Source organism: Oncorhynchus kisutch, linkage group LG18, assembly GCF_002021735.2.
Source record: "Oncorhynchus kisutch isolate 150728-3 linkage group LG18, Okis_V2, whole genome shotgun sequence".
Classification (NCBI taxonomy): domain Eukaryota; kingdom Metazoa; phylum Chordata; class Actinopteri; order Salmoniformes; family Salmonidae; genus Oncorhynchus; species Oncorhynchus kisutch.
In genome coordinates this window covers 53,911,499-53,930,451 of record NC_034191.2, presented here as the reverse complement: position 1 = coordinate 53,930,451, position 18,953 = coordinate 53,911,499, and the positions used below count along the sequence as shown (strand labels likewise).

General features: G+C 41.3%; 1 protein-coding gene across 1 annotated transcript in view; it reads left to right on the top strand.

Moving 5' to 3' along the window:
* Window positions 1-18,052: 18,052 nt before the first annotated feature.
* LOC109908746 (cadherin-6-like) overlaps window positions 18,053-18,953 on the top strand; it is an 81,286-nt gene continuing 80,385 nt past the window's right edge. Inside the window, exon 1 of the mRNA XM_020507414.2 lies at window positions 18,053-18,238. The gene's annotated coding sequence lies outside the window, so the exon portion shown is untranslated. The remainder of the gene's footprint in view (window positions 18,239-18,953) is intronic.

Here is an 18,953-nt window from a genome sequence, read left to right as displayed (position 1 = left end):
GGCCTAAGGCTTGTTTTTATTTCACACAAAACAAATATAGCATTTGAATAGTAAATAAAGTAGTTATCACCTCCCCTTGGACTCTTACGAGTATCACAGCGTTCATGGGGAAATGTGTTGGTGCTAATACCCACGGACACTCTAGCCACGATGAATCAGAGGACATATCTCAGTTGCTCATATCCCTCTACTCTACGGTCGCGCCCCAAATGGTACCCTATTAAATTGCTTTTGAACAGTGCACTACTTTTGAACAGGGCCCAAAGTGCTCTGGTCAAAAGTAGTGCACTATATAGGAAATAGGGTGCAATTTTGGACACACCTACCTTTCACTCACTTCAGTGTGAGAAGTGGTTTAGAATTAGGCAGTATGCCACACTAGGCACACTCAACAGATGAGGTCTCCTTCCTTTTCAGTGGGATCCCCCTGTCTTCTTTCTCCTGAGCCGTAAGACATTCCCTATCACTGCAGAATATTCCCAGAGAAGACTTTCATGTAGACGTCAGTGCCAAGACATGTCGCCGAGATAAAAGCCCAGATAGAGCTGCAGTGAGGTGAATTTCAACAATGCAGAGGAAGTGTTAGAGAGGAGAGGAGTGTGTATGTGTCAGTGCAGTGTATTGATGGAAAGTACTGCAACTCCTGACGACAGAACTACAGTACACAGTCTCATCTCTGAGAGGGACTGCAATGTCTTTTATTTGGCTGGAAAACATCTGTACTCAAGCTATATTTAGTCTAAGTGGAGATAGAGTAGAGTGCATCCACTAACTAAAACAGATTTATTCACACTGTGTTTTGATATCAATTCAGGACTGAGTCATGAAGATAATTATGTTCGCTCAACTGTATTTTTTATAACTTAGAATATGTCTATGGGGGAAAAGTTTAATTTCAAATTAGTTTCTTCAGCCTTGTGGCTTTCGGACACAGAGATAGAGATCCATTACTATGTGACAGAGCTTAAACACAGGCACAACACTCATAAATACACTATACTGTATATACACAAGTATGTGGAAACCCTTTCAAATTTGTGAATCTGGCAATTTCAGCCACACCCGTTGCTGACTTGTGTAAAAAATTTGGTACACAGCCATGCAATCTCCGTAGACAAACATTGGCAGTAGAATGGCCTTGCTGAAGAGCTCAGTGACTTTCTTCAACAAGACACCATCATAGGATGTTACCTTTCCAACAAATCAGTTAATCAAATGACTGCCCTGCTAGAGCTTCACCGGTCAACTGTAAGTGCCGTTATTGTGAAGTGTAAACATCTAGGAGCAACAAAGGCTCAGCCGCGAAGTGGTAAGCCACACAAGCTCACAGAACGGGACCGCCAAGTGCTGAAGCAAGTAGCGCGTAAAAATCGTCTGTCCTCCATTACAACACTCGCTACCAAGTTCCAAACTGCATCTGGAAGCAACGTCAGCACAAGAACTGCTCTGCACAATAACTGTTCGTCAGGAACTTAATGAAAGGGGTTTCCATGGAAGGCTTTTGTGCGGCTACTCTAAGATCACCATATGCAATGCCAAGCGTCGGCTTTAGTGGTGTAAAGCTCGCTGCCATTGGACTCTTGAGCAGTGGAAACACGCTTCACCATCTGGCAGTCCGATGGACTAATCTGCCCCAATGCATAGTGCCAACCGTAAAGTTTGGTGGAGGAGGAGGAATAATGGTCTGGGGCTGTTTTTCATGGTTCGGGCTTGGCCCCTTAGTTCCAATTAAGGGAAATCTTAACACTACACTATACAATGACATTCTCAAAGATTCTGTGCTTCCAACTTTGTGGCAACTGTTTGGGAAAGGCCCTTTCCTGTTTCAGCATGACAACGTCCCCGTGCACAAAGCCAGGTCCATACAGAAATGGCTTGTTGAGATCAGTGTGGAAGAACTTGACTGGCCTTCATAGAGCCCTGACCTAAACTCCATCGAACACCTTTGGGATGAATTGGAATGTCGACTGTGAGCCAGGCCTAATCGCCCAACATCAGTGCCGACCTCACTAATGCTCTTGTGGATGAATGGAAGTTCCCGCAGCAATGTTCCAACATCTAGTGGAAACCTTCCAAGAAGAGAGGAGGCTGTTACAGCAGGAAAGAGGGACCAACTCCTTTTTAATGCCCATTATTTTGGAATCAGATGCTGGCCGAGCAGGTCTCCACATGTAGTGTATTTAGGCAATACACAACACCAACAAGCAAAATATAGTTGACTTCTGTCCTACCAACTCTCCCTCCCCTCTCATTTTCTTCCCCTCTTCCATTGATCTAATTAAACCCACGTGACACTACGCTGCGCCTGTGTCTGTGTGGATGCGTATCACGGCTCAGAAGACCCAGATCCAGACAGTTCGAAGTAACAAACGTTTATTACAAAAACGGGGAAGGCAAATGTCAGGTACAGGGCTGGCAGAGGTCAGTAATCTAAAGCAGAGTCCGAAAGGTACGGAACGGCAGGCAGGCTCAGGGTCAGGGCAGGCGGAATGGTCAAAACCGGGAAAACTAGAAAACAGGGACTAGAGGAAAAAATGGGAAAACCGCTGGTAGGCTTGACGAGACAAGACGAACTGGCAACAGACAAATGAAGAACACAGGTATAGATACACTGGAGATAATGGGGAAGATGGGCAACACCTGGAGGGTGGTGGAGACCAGCACAAAGACAGGTGAAACAGATCAGGGTGTGACAGCTGCGTGCATGTGCATGTGTGCCGCTGGCTTCGTGGGCCCTGTGGCAGACCTGGCATGGTTCCCCTGTTGAACCTCGGGAAGGGACCATGACTGTATTCCCTGTATAGTGCACTACTTTTGACCAGAGCCCTATGGGCCCTGGTCAAAAGTAGTGTACTACATAGGGAATACAGTGCTATTTGGGACACTTGCCTGGCATGTCGTCCTTGCTGAACCTTGGGAATGGGCCATGACCATATATACCCCCCCCCCCCCCCTCTCCTATCCTCAATCTCCATCTTCCCCCCTTCATCCCCCTCTCCTGCGGGGTTGCGATGATGTCATGGCCACAGATGGGGTCTCTCATTCTCCTGTCCATTTGATCTGGCCAGACCTAAATAATCAACCCCCTTTAAAGTGGATTTGTGTTCATGTTAACTTAACATGATTGGCTTGACTGCAATTTCGAGCGCTAGGTGGATGGCCAAGTGATAATTACAGAGAGTATACTTTTTTTAGTCGTAATTACTAAAGACAAATAGACTCCAACGAGTACTTCCTGGTAGAAACAGCAGTTGAATGCATCTGTGGGGTGGGTGGTGGTTTAGGCCACGGCAGACACAGGGTGCATGTATTCATCATAATTCTCCTTAGATGTCATGAAATAAGATTTTTTTAAATAGTGCTTGATCACTCCAATATGAATCACTGTGGGGCGGTTTCCAAGACACAGATTCTCAGGTGATTTAGCATTTTAGTCCAGGACTAGACAAACTGTGTCAAAGAAACTAACCCTATTTGCTTTAGTTCTTAACTATGTTAGTACTTAAAACATTTTCGCTAACATCAATTGCATGCATAGAGACACAATTTAATGAGAAGGTATCAAATAAATTACTCATGCCATATTATCAATAATGCATTTGGACATTGTTGATCTCTAACTTTTCCAGCCTACTAATTAGTCTTCTAATGACCTTTGACAATTTGCCATTTCTATATAACTGACCTATCTGCAGGTGTTCTACTACCCTATGAGATATGGAGATAGCATACCATCATAATAATTGACTTCTGTCCAGGTCTTGACAAAAGGTCACCCAGCAGTTAGACAGAAAGGAGGTGTAATTAAAATGTCTGAATCTCAAATGGCATTGGTTTCCCTATATAGTGCACTACTTTTGACCAGAGTCCATAGGGCTCTGGTCAAAAGTAATGCATTATCTAGGGAATAGGGTGCTATTTGGGACACAATCAATCGTTGCCACTCCAAGACACCCATGGAAAGTGCACCGCTTAATTCCAGACATCATTAGTCATGGTACGACTGACTAGCAGCTCTTTGTCATCATTCCCTCTCACTTAGATTAGCATTTTCACACAATGTGTAATCATTAGTAATATCTAAAGTAATTGGAGGTGGCATTTGGGAAACGGTTAGCTGACAGGTGTAGAGGTGTGGAGAATGGAGGGAAGAGGAGGGGTAGGTACCTGTCTACCTGTCAGGGATGAAGAGATGTGAGAAGTTTATTACCTTGGTCTCCTCATCATTCTTCATATGTCCAAGTAGAATTATCAGAAGGTGAAACAGTTCACCTTTAACTTGTACTAAGGTGAACTCTGTTCATTCAACTTTTGGTTGTTAACTGCTTCTAAACACACACACACACACACACACACACACACACACACACACACACACACACACACACACACACACACACACACACACACACACACACACACACACACACACACACACACACACACACACACACACACACACACACACACACACACACACACACACACACACACACACACACACACACCCTCATGCCTAAGTATTCCACTGCTGTTCCATTAATAGTAAGTGAGGGTGGAGACAGTAAGAAAGTAGCCTGTGGTTGTTCTGATAGAGCCTGGCCAATACACAGCCCTGCCTTCCTCTGCCAATCTGTCAGCCCAGACACAGTCTGTTGCTCTGCTCTAGCAAGAGAGAGAGGATACACATTTCACACACACACAGGTTTCATCCACATAGCCCATGAATCAGTCATCTCCTGTTCTGTCCTGCCACACACACTCAATGCTATACCGCTAGGTCGCTGCCTGACTGACAAATGCTCAAGGCACACCCGACACTGCTCTCAGCCTCCCCTAGCTCTGCCACAGGAACCGGTTTGGAGTATCCACTTTGATGGTGATGGTGATGGTTGGTGTGTGTGTGTGTGAGACGTTTTTGTAATTTCAACAGTAAAAACACTGTAGAATGCACAGTAAGCTATACATGTGTTTTACAGAATCATTCTGGTGTATTGTGGGAAAATGTTGTGGGCGGGGGAAAGGGTGTCTGGCTCATTAACATATTTTAAGGCGTGCCTTGTGACATAGAGAGTAGCTGGTTTCTGTATAACAGTTTTACCAAGTATTCATACCACTGACGGACTTCTATGAGTTGTTTTGACCGCAACTAAGCATTTATGCAAGGTAATTGTGTTTTGTACACGATCATACCTACTTATAACCATCACTGATGCAGATCCCTCTCCACCCTCTGGTGGTATATATAGCTTAATATTATGTCTCTGGAGAAACCTGTATTCAAGTAAATACTTCTAGATTTGCCCTAGAATAACACATTTTCGTAGAATACACACCAATACAGCTCTCTATGTAGATTTGGAGTGTATCAGAGTTCTGTTTGCAGTTTTTATTTTATTTCACCTTTATTTAACCAGGTAGACCAGTTGAGAACAAGTTCTCATTTACAACTGCGACCTGGCCAAAGTTCTATCAAGTATTTATACCACAGGCAGATTTTTATATGCAGAACGATAATGTCATTTTGGATTTGTACACAGTAATACGATACTTGGTATAGAAAAGTACAATGAGAAGATATATCTCTGCAGATGATCCATCTATCTGGTCAAAATCACTGATACAGGTCCACCTCCACCCTCTGGTGGTATAGATAACTTTTAATTGTGTCTCCAGAGAAACATAGGACCTTTATTTTAATCAAATGACTATAGGGGGAACTAGGCATTTTTGGGTGGGGTCAAAATTACGCCAAAGGTCTAGATTTGTTTTTATAAAAGAAATTGTATGCAGAAATACTAAACAATCATTTAGTTTTATTAAGAACAAGTTGATTGACAAAGTCCTGAAAAATGTGAAGAATTAACCCCCTTTGGGCTATGATACAAAATTACCCCAGTCAGTAATAAGGGTTATTGCATTAACACAACCAGTCATGATGTTTTCATCTGATTTTTAAAGAAATCACATCAAAACGTAGGTTACCGTTTCACAGTATATTTAGACAAAAAAACGGGAATACCTGGTACAGTAGGTTTACATCCTGTGTTACTCAGTAAAACTAAGTGTGATTCTTAAACTTTTTTCTGACGTTCTTTAAGCAGAGAGAAAAAATAGTCTCTACACACTTACACATACACTCAACAGATGTACGGGAAAGTAAAGTGATGTGTCTTCAACTAGCTGCATATCCAGGTCGAGGCTGAAGAAAGCAACATTCCTTTTTTTCTCCTCTCCTCACACCCTTTTGTGTTTTTTTATTATATCGAATGTCAGAATCAATCTACTTTGATAGTAACCTGGGTGCAACAAAACACTTGAGAGGGTATAAGGGAAGGTGCTTCTTCTTCTCACTTCCTCCTTTTTAGAGGAGAGAGAGTGGATGGAATTGGGTAATTCTAAAATGATTAAATCATGAGGTGATGTACCACAAAGTATTCACAAACATCTCGCTATGCTATGCAGAAACCAGCATCCTTGAAAGAATATACAACTTTTACGATTTTGTTAAAAGCAAGGGATTAAAAACGCTATAAACACCTGAGATTATTTGAGCGGGTTTAAGGCAAGCAGAACCTTATTTAACTAACTCTGTTGGCTGGGAGTCTGGGCCGGGATAAAGCAGCATACCTTTGGCATTAAAAGTCTCCCCTCTCCATCCTACAGATGGCAGAGAGGTTGATGGGTTGGAGCTTCAAAGAAAACCCTCAACCTCATAAAAATAAAAATAAATGTAAAAGATGAAAAAATCCCTGTGAGCACTGGAGCGTTTATCTGTGTGGGTATATATCCACAACTAGTTGGCAATGAAGCCTGCTACGGTGTCACATCGTACTGTGGCTTTTAATAGGAACACGGCTTAAGAGGCCCTTACATCTTTCGTTTCACTTGAAGTTGTCACTCAGTAATCCCTCGGCAAAGTGTAATGCTGCTGGATTAGCAGCGCCAACCCCAGATTTCCAAATTATCATCAGAAAAACTGCTCTGAATGATGTTGCTAATAGGAACTAAAGTATGCAGCCGGGAAAAAGGGGAAGCCATGATTTCTCCTCTTTCCCTTCAACCACTTTTCAATTCATCTTGTTGATTTTTTTACTTTTGCAACAGGCAGATTAGTGTGTCATGCCAGTAGTTCATGTCCGTCCACTAGTGTTGAAGCCTTGAAAAAAGAACTTCCGGATGACTATGCAACAGCATCATTGGAGGATTTAGTAATATGGGCCACTCTCAGTACATCTGTGGTGGAGCACATGACTAATCCCTTACACAGTGAATGAGACTGTACATTTTTTTTTAAACTCCCTCTGATGGCCCATGTCAACAGCAACAACAGTGGGATGAGAGGACAGGAGAGGAGAGGAGAGGGGACTGAGCCTAGCTTTGGATGCTCTCCATCTTCTCTTCACCTCTCCCCTCCTCTCTTCTCCAGAGTGGAGAAAAGCCCAGGCCCACTCCCTCTGGTCTTATCCCCCGGAGGCATCTAAATCAAAGTAAGGCCCAACCCAGCCTGGCCCTGGCCTCATACTGTTGTTCATTCCGATCATCAGGCTACACTGAAAAAAATAAAAGCTTCTTAAATGGTTCTTCCTCAACTCTTAAGGTTCCATGGATAACTCTTGCCTGGTAAAGAACCATTGAGTTAAGTGTGGGCTTCTTGACGTGGCATCTACAGTTAATCAGAATTCTAAAAGGTTCTTGAAATGTATGGAAGCCTGCAGATGTGTCCCTTTCATAGCACACAGCACATTCGCCAGTGATAACTAGTGTTGTTTTTTTCAGTATAACATTTATAGTGTTGATTCAACACTCAGTGGGGTAAAATAACCCCAGTGTTGGTGTTAATAACCAGCGTTACACCAAAACCATGCCCGTCATTATCATTTTTCGATATCTATATTTTTGCATGTACATTGATTGATTCATTAATCTTATGCTGATGAAATATGAATAATATACATTTTTGTAAACTATTACAATCTGTTACTTGGATGTATTGCACAAGCTACTGAAGTGGTTGTTCCAGTTAAGATGTTGAAGGTAGTCTCATATCTTAGTCTTCTCAAACCTAGCAGTCATTTTTGATGTAGGCTGCAAGTGAATAAAATTCAAAATCTTGGATATCTCCACTCTTTCTGGATTCCCCAAAAATTACACATCACTTTGCAAACCAGCATAATGTGACTTGCAGGCCTGATGTGCCCTGTAAAATATGCTTTTCAGGACACTTTATTAGTGTAAAACAAGGCCCTTAAAAGAAGGCCTTATGAAATACGTATTTAATTGTCTTAAATGATTTAACTTTAATGACACCATATTCACTTCTGATATCTCTTGGTGACAGCCACAGCAATACAAATCAATGAATATAAGAGTCATGTCGTTGTCCCTAGCAAATATAGTCATGGATAGTACTGGTGACAAAAAAATAACTCAAAAGGCACCTTGGGAAATATGCAAATAAGGCTTAAAACCCTACAGCAGGGCTAATTAATTCTGGTCCTGGAGGGCCGAAACATTTCAGTTGGTTTATTTTTGTATGGTTCTTGAAAGAACCATCCCATGTATGGTTCTTCAGAGACCATTAAATGGTTTGCCTATGGCATCGCTCTTAAGAACCTTATTTGGTTCCAAGTTGCACCTTTATTTTTACAATTGTACACAGACTTTAATAAAAAAAAATACATTAATATGTCTCTATTGGTTCTCTTTATTTTCTCAAGTAAACACACACATACGCACGCAAGCATGCACACACGCGCACACACACTGAAACAAAAAAAGAACCTGTAGTTTTTTGTGTCATTGCGTCTCATCACTACATCAATTAATTTCAGAAGTAACCTTAGAAACAACAATGCACTTGTTTTTTTTGTTGTGCTTTTCTAGGACCCAAATATATGATGATGATGGATGATAAGCTATTTGTGGATAGATTGTTTTTCTGCCACAAAGGATGATGTGCCTGTTTGTACCGTGTGTTTTTTTGCTCGCTGAATGGCCACGTGCACACCAAAGAGAAGATCAGTGTTAAAAGAGAGAGCCAACATGTTTTGTCCGACATGGCCGTTCCACTTTCTGTAGCCTAGCAGCAGTAGACATATGGGTCCTGGTCCAAAGTTGTGCACTAAGTAGGGAATAGGGTGCTATTTGGGAAGTAGACGTAGCCAGGGGACAGGGGAGGAGGGAGGATAGTAGACTCCATGTGCCCTCACAACACTATTGGGCCGCTGCCTGCCACTAGGACTATGATTTATGATGCTTTCAAAACTAAAACGTTTTTTGTTGTTGTACTTTACCAAGGTTCACTGTGTTGTTGTAAAGTGTATACCTCTATCTCCCACTCTAATATGATGCTCTCACAGATCTAAAATAAACCCTCTACCTGTGAAGTCCACCTTTGTCTCAATGTATACTGTCTGGGTTGTATTATTGATACAATGATTACATGATGCTGTAACAAACTTGCATAAACCACAAACTTTGGGGAACTTGGGGAACTTGGTCAGTGCAAAAAAGTGTATTGAAAAGAAAAGCATAAAGCAAACAAGGCTATATACAGGGGGTAACAGTACCAAGTCAATGTGCGGGGTTAGAGGTTAGTTGAGGTCATTTGTAAAGTGACTATGCATAGATAGAAAAACAGCGAGTAGCAGCAGTGTAAAAACAAAGGAGGGGGCGGTCAATGTAATTAGTCGTGGCCATTTGATTAGTTGTTCAGCAGTCTTATGGCTTGGGTGTAGAAGCTGTTAAGGAGCATTTTATGTCCTAGACTTGGCGCTCCAGTACCCCTTGCCGTGTGGTAGCAGAGAAAACACTCTATAACTTGGGTGACTGGAGTCTTTGACAATTTGTTGGGCCTTCCTCTGACACCTCCTAGTATCCTGGATTTCAGGAAGCTTGGCCCCATGCCAAATCTTTTCTGTCTCCTGAGGGACCCAGCCTAAAACCCTAAACAGCAAGCAATGCAGGTGTAGAAGCACAGTGGCTAGGAAAAACTCCCTAGAAAGGCCAAAACCTAGGAAGAAACCTAGAGAGGAACCAGGCTATGTGGGGTGGCCAGTCCTCTTCTGGCTGTGCCGGGTGGAGATTATAACAGAACATGGCCAAGATGTTCAAATGTTCATAAATGACCAGCATGGTCAAATAATAATAATCACAGGCAGAACAGTTAAAACCGGAGCAGCAGGACGGCCAGGTGGACTGGGGACAGCAAGGAGTCAAGCAAGGAGTCATCATGTCAGGTAGTCCTGAGGCATGGTTCTAGGACTCAGGTCCTCCGAGAGAGAGAAAGAAAGAGAGAAAGAGAGAATTAGAGAGAGCATACTTAAATTCACACAGGACACCGGATAGGACAGGAGAAGTACTCCAGATATAACAAACTGACCCTAGCCCCCCGACACTTAAACTACTGCAGCATAAATACTGGAGGCTGAGACAGGAGGGGTCCACAATCAGCTCCTTGGTCTTACTCACATTGAGAGAGAGGTTGTTGTCCTGGCACCACACTGCCAGGTCCCTGACCTCCTCTCCATAGGCTGTCTCATCGTTGTCAGTGATCAGGCCTACCACAGTTGTGTCGTCGGCAAGCTTAATGATGGTGTTGGAGTCATGTTTGGCCACACAGTCATGGGTGAACAGGGAGTACAGGAGGGGACTAAGCACTTCATGGCTATGAGTGCTATGGGGCGGTAATCATTTAGACAGGTTACCTTCACTTTCTTGGGAACAGAGACTACGCTGGTCTGTTTGAAACATGTAGGTATTACAGACTCGGCCAGGGAGAGGTTGAAAATGTCAGTGAAGACACTTGCCAGTTGGTCCGTGCATACTTTTAGTACACTTCCTGGTAATCCGTCTGGCTTTGTGAATGTTGACCTGTTTAAATGTCTTGCTCACATCGGCTATGGAGAGCTTGAGCACACAGTCGTCCGGAACAGCTGGTTCTCTCATGCATGCTTCAGTGTTGCTTGCCTCAAAGCGAGCATAAAAGGCATTTAGCTCATCTGGTAAGCTCACATCACTGGGAAGCTCACGGCTGGGTTTCCCTTGGTAGTCTGTAATAGTTTTCAAGCCCTTACACATCTGACGAGCATCAGAGCCAGTGTAGTAGGATTCAATCTTAGTCATGTATTGACGCTTTGCCTGTTTGATGGTTCATCTGAGGGCATAGCGGGATTTCTTTCAAGCATCCAGATTAGTGTCCTGCTCTTTTAACCTCTAGCGACGAGCAATCCCATATCCGGGAGCGTAATCATAGCCTCAATCGCATTACCATAACGCAACGTTTCCTATTCATGAAAATCGCAAATGAAATGAAATAAATATATTGAAACACAAGCTTAGCCTTTTGTTAACAACACTGTCGTCTCAGATTTTCTAAATATGCGTTACAGCCAACGCTAGACAAGCATTTGTGTAAGTTTAGCATGGCATAATGCTATGCTAGGCTGTTCTGGCAGCAGGCAACATTTTCACAGAAATAAGAAAAGCAACCAAATTAAATCATTTACCTTTGAAGAACTTCAGATGCTTTCACTCAGGAGACTCCCAGTTAGTTTTTCCAAAAATAATATTTTTGTAGGCGAAAAACGTCAAGTTTGTTCATCCTGCTTGGCTGAGAAATCGACCGAAAATACTTCAACTATAACACCAAACTTTTTCCAAAATTTGCTCCATAATATCGACAGAAACACAGCAAACGTTGTTTAGGATCCATCCTCAAAGTGTTTCATAAGAAACTATTGGAAAAATGGCTACCTCAGTATTTTACGCAACGTTTTCTCCGGGAGACACCATGTGTCCACTCGCCCTATATTTCCTCTTACAGCCATTCTCCAATGGAAATGCCTAAAAAGACATCACAATGCTGCAGACACCTTGGGGAAAACGTGGAAAACGTAAGCTGACTCCTAGAGTCACAGCCATATAAGGAGTCATTGGCATGAGGCTGTTTCAAAAAATGCGACACTTCCTGATTGGATCTTTATCTGGGTTTGATCTGTAACATCAGTTCTGTGGCACTCACAGACAATATCTTTGCAGTTTTGGAAACGTCAGAGTGTTTTCTTTCCAAAGCTGTCAATGATATGCATAGTCAAGCATCTTTTCGTGACAAAATATCTTGTTTAAAACGAGAACGTTTTTCATCCAAAAATGTAAATATCGCCCCCTATATCCAAGAAGTTAAAGCGCCAGCTCTAGCCTTTAGCTCGGTGTGGATGTTGCCTGTAATCCATGGCTTCTGATAAGAGAATCGATGTCGTTGATGCACTTATTGATGAAGCCAGTGACTGGGGTGGTATATTCCTCAATGCCATTAGATGAATCCCGGAACGTTTTCCAGCCTGTGGTATAAAAACAGTCCTATAGCGTAGCATCTGTGTCATCTGACCACTTCCGTATTGAGCAGGTCACTGGTACTTCCTGCTTTAGTTTTTGCTTGTCAGCAGGAATCCGGAGGATAGAATTATGGTCAGATTTGCCAAATGGAAGGTGGGGGGAGATCTTTGCATGCATCTCTGTGTGTGGAGTAAAGGTGGTCTAAAGTTTTTTTTCCTCTGTTAGCACGTGACTTGCTGGTAGAAATGAGGTAAAATGATTTAAGTTTGCCTGCATTAAAGTCCCCGGCCACTAGGTGCGCTACGTCTGGATGAGCTTTTTCTTGTTTACTTATGGCCCTATACAGCTCGTTGAGGGTGGTCTTAGTGCCAGCATCGGTTTGTGGGTGTAAATAGAAGGCTACGAATAATATAGATGAGAACTACCTTGATAGATAGTGTGGTCTACAGGTTATCATGAGGTATTCTACCTCAGGCGAGCAATACCGCGAGACTTCTTTAATATTAGACACCGCACAGCAGCAGTTATTAACAAATAGACACACACATCTGCCCTTCATCATACCAGACGTGGCTGTTCTGTCCTGCCGAAACATGGAAAAGCCAGCCAGCTCTATTTCATCTGTGTCGTCGTTCAGTCAAGTCTCGGTGAAACATAAGATATTACAGTTTAGGGATAACCCCCTTCTTTTTTCACCTGAATGACATACCCAAATCTAACTGCCTGTAGCTCAGGCCCTGAAGCAAGGATATGCATATTCTTGGAACCTTTCGAAAGGAAACAGTTTTAAGTTTGTGGAAATGTGAATTAAATGTAGGAGAATATAACACAATAGATCTGGTAGAAGAAAATACAAAGAAAAAACCAACCAGCCTTTTTCTACTACCATCTTTGAAATGTAAGAGAAAGGTCATAGTTCTAGCCATCACTCTGGTTGTAATTCTCATAATGTCCACAAGATGGCAGCAGTGTATGTACAAAGTTTCAGATGCATAACCTGAAGAATGACTGACCTACAAGACTTTTAGAGTGAATATCCTTATAATTTTTGTCCAAAATGAAAAGGCATGCTGTTGTACAAGGTTAGTAGCTACATTTTACGACATACATGGTTTCCGGATACTCCCGTAAAGCCCAGCTCATAGGCTGTCTAGCTAGCTTTGTTTGACCCCGATTGGTGCTTATTTAACAAAGATACAGTCGTTCAAGTGATGGCCACCCGCGTCACCGGGATTTTCACAGATTCCTTTCTTTGCAAATTGAACAAGTGGAAATACAAAATTGATTGTGCATGCTATATCGAGCTTTTTAGGATATGAAACAGGATTTTATATAACAAAATTTATATAACTTCATGTTATCTCTGGGACCCTTTGGATGATAAATCAGAGCAAGATTTCAGAATGTAAGTACACATTTCACCTTCAGAGGTGAATTTATCAAATCTATCATGTTGAAAAAAAGTGTTTTGTTGTTATGAGCTCTCCTCAAACAATAGCATGGCATTTTATCACAGTAATAGCTACTGTAAATTGGACAGTGCAGTTATATTAACAAGAATTTAAGCTTTCAGCCGATATAAGACACTTATATGTACCAACATTTGTTGTTTCTCTAAAATCTGCAATCTTAACGTGCTGCATGATTTACAACTGTCCTGTTGACGGAACGCCAATCCTTAAGAAGTCCCGTTGATAGGATAGTCTTAATCGTAGAGTTTGTTTTCCAATGATTGCGCATTGACCAATAATAACGAGGGTAGTGGTGGTCTACCTACTCGTCGCCAAATTCTTACAAGGCACCACGCCCACCTCCCCCTTTTTCTCCATCTTTTCTTCACGCTGATAACGGGGATTTGGGCCTTGTCTCGACAAAGCAGTATATCCTTTGCGTCGGACTCTTTATAGAAAAAATCTTTATCCAGTTCTCAGTGAGTAAACATTGTTGTCCAGAAGCTCTTTTCAGTCATAAGAGATGGTAGCGGCAACATTATGTACATTATGTACATAGCACAGTTGGTTAGGAGCCTGTAAAATGGCAGCCCTCCGGAGCCATTATATGAGGGAGTTCAAGCAACAGAATAATGATTCAAACATCAACAAATGAATAGAGCCAACAGTCCAAAGAGCAAACCAACATGAGCAAATAACATGTTTTAATGAAAACGTTAGTACCACCAGAACCTCTGGTTGAGTCTTTGAATGGGAGTCTATGTCAAAGGAAATATATCATCCAAAGAAGAGAAAAAATACAAAAAGTTCATCCCAATGCAATCCCAAGTATGAAGGCAATAATCAGATATCCAATGGTCCAATGGAAATGAATAGCGCTGAACTATTCAATGTCAATCCAAATGGCTGGGTCAAAATAACTCAGCACTGGGTAGACAAATAACCCAAATTGGCTTGTTTTTAACCCAGCATTTTTAGAATGTGGGTGGGTTAAGAACAACCCAATTTTGGTTATTCGGTAACCCTGCACTGTGTAAATATTAGACAAAACACATGCTGGGTTATTTGCACCCTGCCAGTTGGGATGCATGAATAACCCAACATGTTGGGTTGTTTTGGATTACCCAAACATGGGTTAATTTTACCATCAATTGGGTTTTCCCAGCTGCAGTCTTTTTTAAGGTAATCCATATATTATGTTCAGGAGGCGTGGCTTATTAGGGATGTGGTTTTCAGATAGTTGTTTTTGGCCATCTGTAAAGAGTAAATGTCATTCCTGTTCATCATGTTAAGTTTGTACACTGAAAATATAAATGTTCCTTGAATACAATGCATTCAGAAAGTATTCAGACCCCTTCCCTTTCTCCACATTTTGTTAAGTTACAGCCTTATTCTAAAATGGATAAAATAAATACAAATATTTATCAATCTACACACAATACCCCATAATGACAAAGCAAAAATAGTTTTTAGAAATTTTTGCAAATTTATTAGAAATAAAAAACAGATACCTATTTACATAAATATTCAGACCCTTTGCTATGAGACTCGAACTTGAGCTCAGGTGCATCCATTGATCATCCTTGAGATGTTTCTACAACTTAACTGGTGTCCACCTGTGATAGATTCAATTGATTGGACATGATTTGGAAAGGCACACACCTGTCTATATAAGGTCCCAGAGTTGACAGTGCATGTCAGAGCAAAAACAATGAGGTCGAAGGAATTGTCCATAGAACTCCGAGACAGGATTGTGTCGAGGCACAGATCTGGGGAAGGGTCCCAAAAAATGTCTGCAGCATTGAAGGTCCCCAAGAACACAATGGCCTCCATCATTCTTAAAGAAGTTTGGAACCACCAATATAGTTTTTCCCTCATCAATCTACACACAAGACATACTTTTTGGAGGTATGGTAACTAAGCTCACCTCCTCCTTTATCTCAACTACTTTGTGTCTTTTTTTCACTTGTTTTATCTCGAGCCCCATATCCACTGCCCGACCACCTTCTCACTCCTTCTTCATTGTTCACCTCCTCAATCCCTGCACTATCGCCCTCCTCTGTCTCCACTGTGCAACCTTTTAGAATGCTATTTATCCATCGAAAATGTGCCGCAGCATGCTGGCTGTCACTACTTGTTTCTTACATTTATGCACAACATTTGAAAAAAATAAGCTTTTTGTGCATATGGAACTTTTCTTGGATCTTTTATTTCAGCTCAGAAAACATGAGACCAGCCCTTTATATGTTGTGTTAAGAGTTTTGTTCAGTATATTTCCATCTTTCTCTGAATATTCAGGTTTTCCACCTAGTCAGGAGGAATTGTGCTGGCCATGGCTATTATAACACTGGTGTCAGAGAGGGGTCCATCAGCGTGGTCAGCATTCTAGTGAAATGTGAATCAAATGGCCAATTGGTTGCGTCTCAATGGCATCCCTATAGTACACTACTTTTGACCAGAACCGTAGGGAATAGGATTCCATTTGGTACGCTTCCCATTTGGGTCAAGGGTCATGATATAGGCTGAAATGTGAAAATACTTTGCATTAAATCTACTGAGGTCACAAGATTGATAATTTGATTAGCCTTATTACTGACCTTAGAATCCATAGATTGTTCAAGCACATTGCTTTAACCTTTTACTGCAGTGGGCTAAAACCAGGGTCACGCAGGGTGTTTCTTGGTAGTCTTAAACAAATCTACTTTGAAACAAAAGTATACACCTCACATGTTTATGGGCATTAAAAAAAAGAAAAAATCCATACAATGTCAGATATAAAGTTGAAATGTATTAAATTTAGTTTGCATACCAATATTATATATATAATATTATATATATAAATCCATAAATCACAGAACACTGAAATGTTACAAAACCACTTGACATAGAAACAATAATGTTTTTATATATTTTTTAAATTATGTTTATTAATTATGAAATTATTAATAATATTATTAACATTCCACCCATGAGGCTGCAAGGTAATTTGACTGCAGGAAAGGGCTCTCAAGTGTAACTCATTCTTAGCTCCAATAAATAACTACTTTTCGACATTCACTGAAACCAGATATAGGTATAATTCACAATTTCGTTGTGACAGAAAAAGCATAAACTTGGGCACAATTAATGCAGAAAATGCACCATTACGACAGCGAGAAGATTTATACCACAGAGTTTTCCCACCAGCCAGATGCAAAACATTTGCTGTTTTATTTCCCCAGAGATTTCACAGAGCAACAGTGTATCTGATATTCTCTAAAATGACTATGATATCCCAGATATGGCTCTTTTTGGTGCCTGACTCCTTTGTGTTTTCTCACAAAGTTGTGCCATTGATATTTGTGGTGTTATGATGTATTTCAGGTTAACTTATAGATTTGAGTTTTGTTTCTGGATCATTCCAGTGTGTGTGTGTGTGTGTGTGAGTGAGGGAGAGAAAATGAGTCAGAGTCCTGAACATTCACAAAATAAATACTGAGACTTTCCAAGCCCATTCAGTTGCAATGATTTGGTCAAGGGCCGCAGTCAGTAATTTAGTCATCACTGGCTGATCTTTTGATAGGACATGATGTCAAATGTTTAAATCCTTCTGGCTCAGTGAATGGGGAAGTGCTAGACAAGGGGTCTGATGCTTGGTTGGGAGGATAGCTCCAAAGTGGATGCTTGGAGGAGTTCTAGAAATTGAACTCATGCAACTAACAGCAGCCATAACGACATTAACCCTTGGGATGGAACAACTCACATAGGCCTACAGTCTGTGATGTTGTATGTAGTACTCCCTATAGTTTAGTAATTAAACCACAAACTAAATGTTTTATTGTATTTTGCACACTGTAGAATTTTTAAATAGAACATGTCAAGTGTTTTCATTTTTCTATATTATCCACACTTTAAGGTTTACATTCTGAATACTTACAAAAAGGCATACAAACAGTATCCTACCATATTCTTACAGGCTATTCAATGAGTTCATTGGCATATATGTCAATATATTTGGGCATTTCTTTAGGCCTATAGCCTAATATTTGCAACCACAAAGGTGCTAGTCGTCTTCCATTCATCCTGCGGTTTTCAAATTGCGCTGGGAATAATATATCAATTTATCAATCACTCCGTTGAACTAGACTACATCCCTAGTTCTTTCAAACCTGCTTCCTCAGCGCGTCAATCTGTTCATTATATTCTGTCCGCCGATTTCTCCCCTGCCCTGCATAGGGGATTTGAGAATGGCAGCCAATCGGAGGCCCAGTCCCTTTTATTTCAGCTACGGACATCCACACAGAGAAGTGATGCTGCCTGCGCGAAACAGTGAAGCGCAGTTGAGGAACAGCCTTGAAGCGCTTTTGGAACGGCTGCACTGAACGAACGGATACACTTCGCCCTCATCTCAACACTCGCCACTTCACTATCGTAGGATTTCTCCAACAGAAAAATAACTTCCGTGGAAGGTGAGTGAAGCGATCAAATCAACTTTAAAAAATATATATATATACAGTGCTATTTCGCTTTGTGTTTTCTGGCAGAATGAAAGGTGTTCCCGATAAAGAAGGCGATGGTTTGAAAACTGCCGAGTCGAGTGTCCATTAAGACCTAGAGGTTATTGGTGTATTTATTGAACGTTGCGCATAAATTGATTGTATGTTGTATGTTCAATACTTCCGACTACAGACCTATATACTGATCTAGGTGATTCATAAATGAGGGTCATTATAGGCGACTTAACTTTAGTCTGCCATACATCACTGGAAGTTGCTTGAAATATCACTCGATGTGCAATGCGTTAGACATCACTGACCACTATTGTCCTCTGCGTCAACTTTTGGGTTTCATTTATTGTAGACCACAATGTTGGATAATATTCTGTCTCAGCTGCAACGTTTGTGTTCATTAATTTGACTGCTTCAGATCAGATGTACAGTAGAGGACGGTAGCACTGTGATGGCACCACAAGTCAACACATCATGTGGAGTGATAAACGTATGACAATGTAATTGTTTATATTTTCTTTTGTATGTATTGTTCGTTGTTTATTGGTGCTATATGAAATGCTCTCCTTCGTCTTTATACTTTCCCACTGGTTAAGCTACGGGTATCGATGCAGGTAAAGGCTACTGTAGAATAAGTTACATGCGCTGATGAAAATAGGAAATTCTCTGCCTGTAC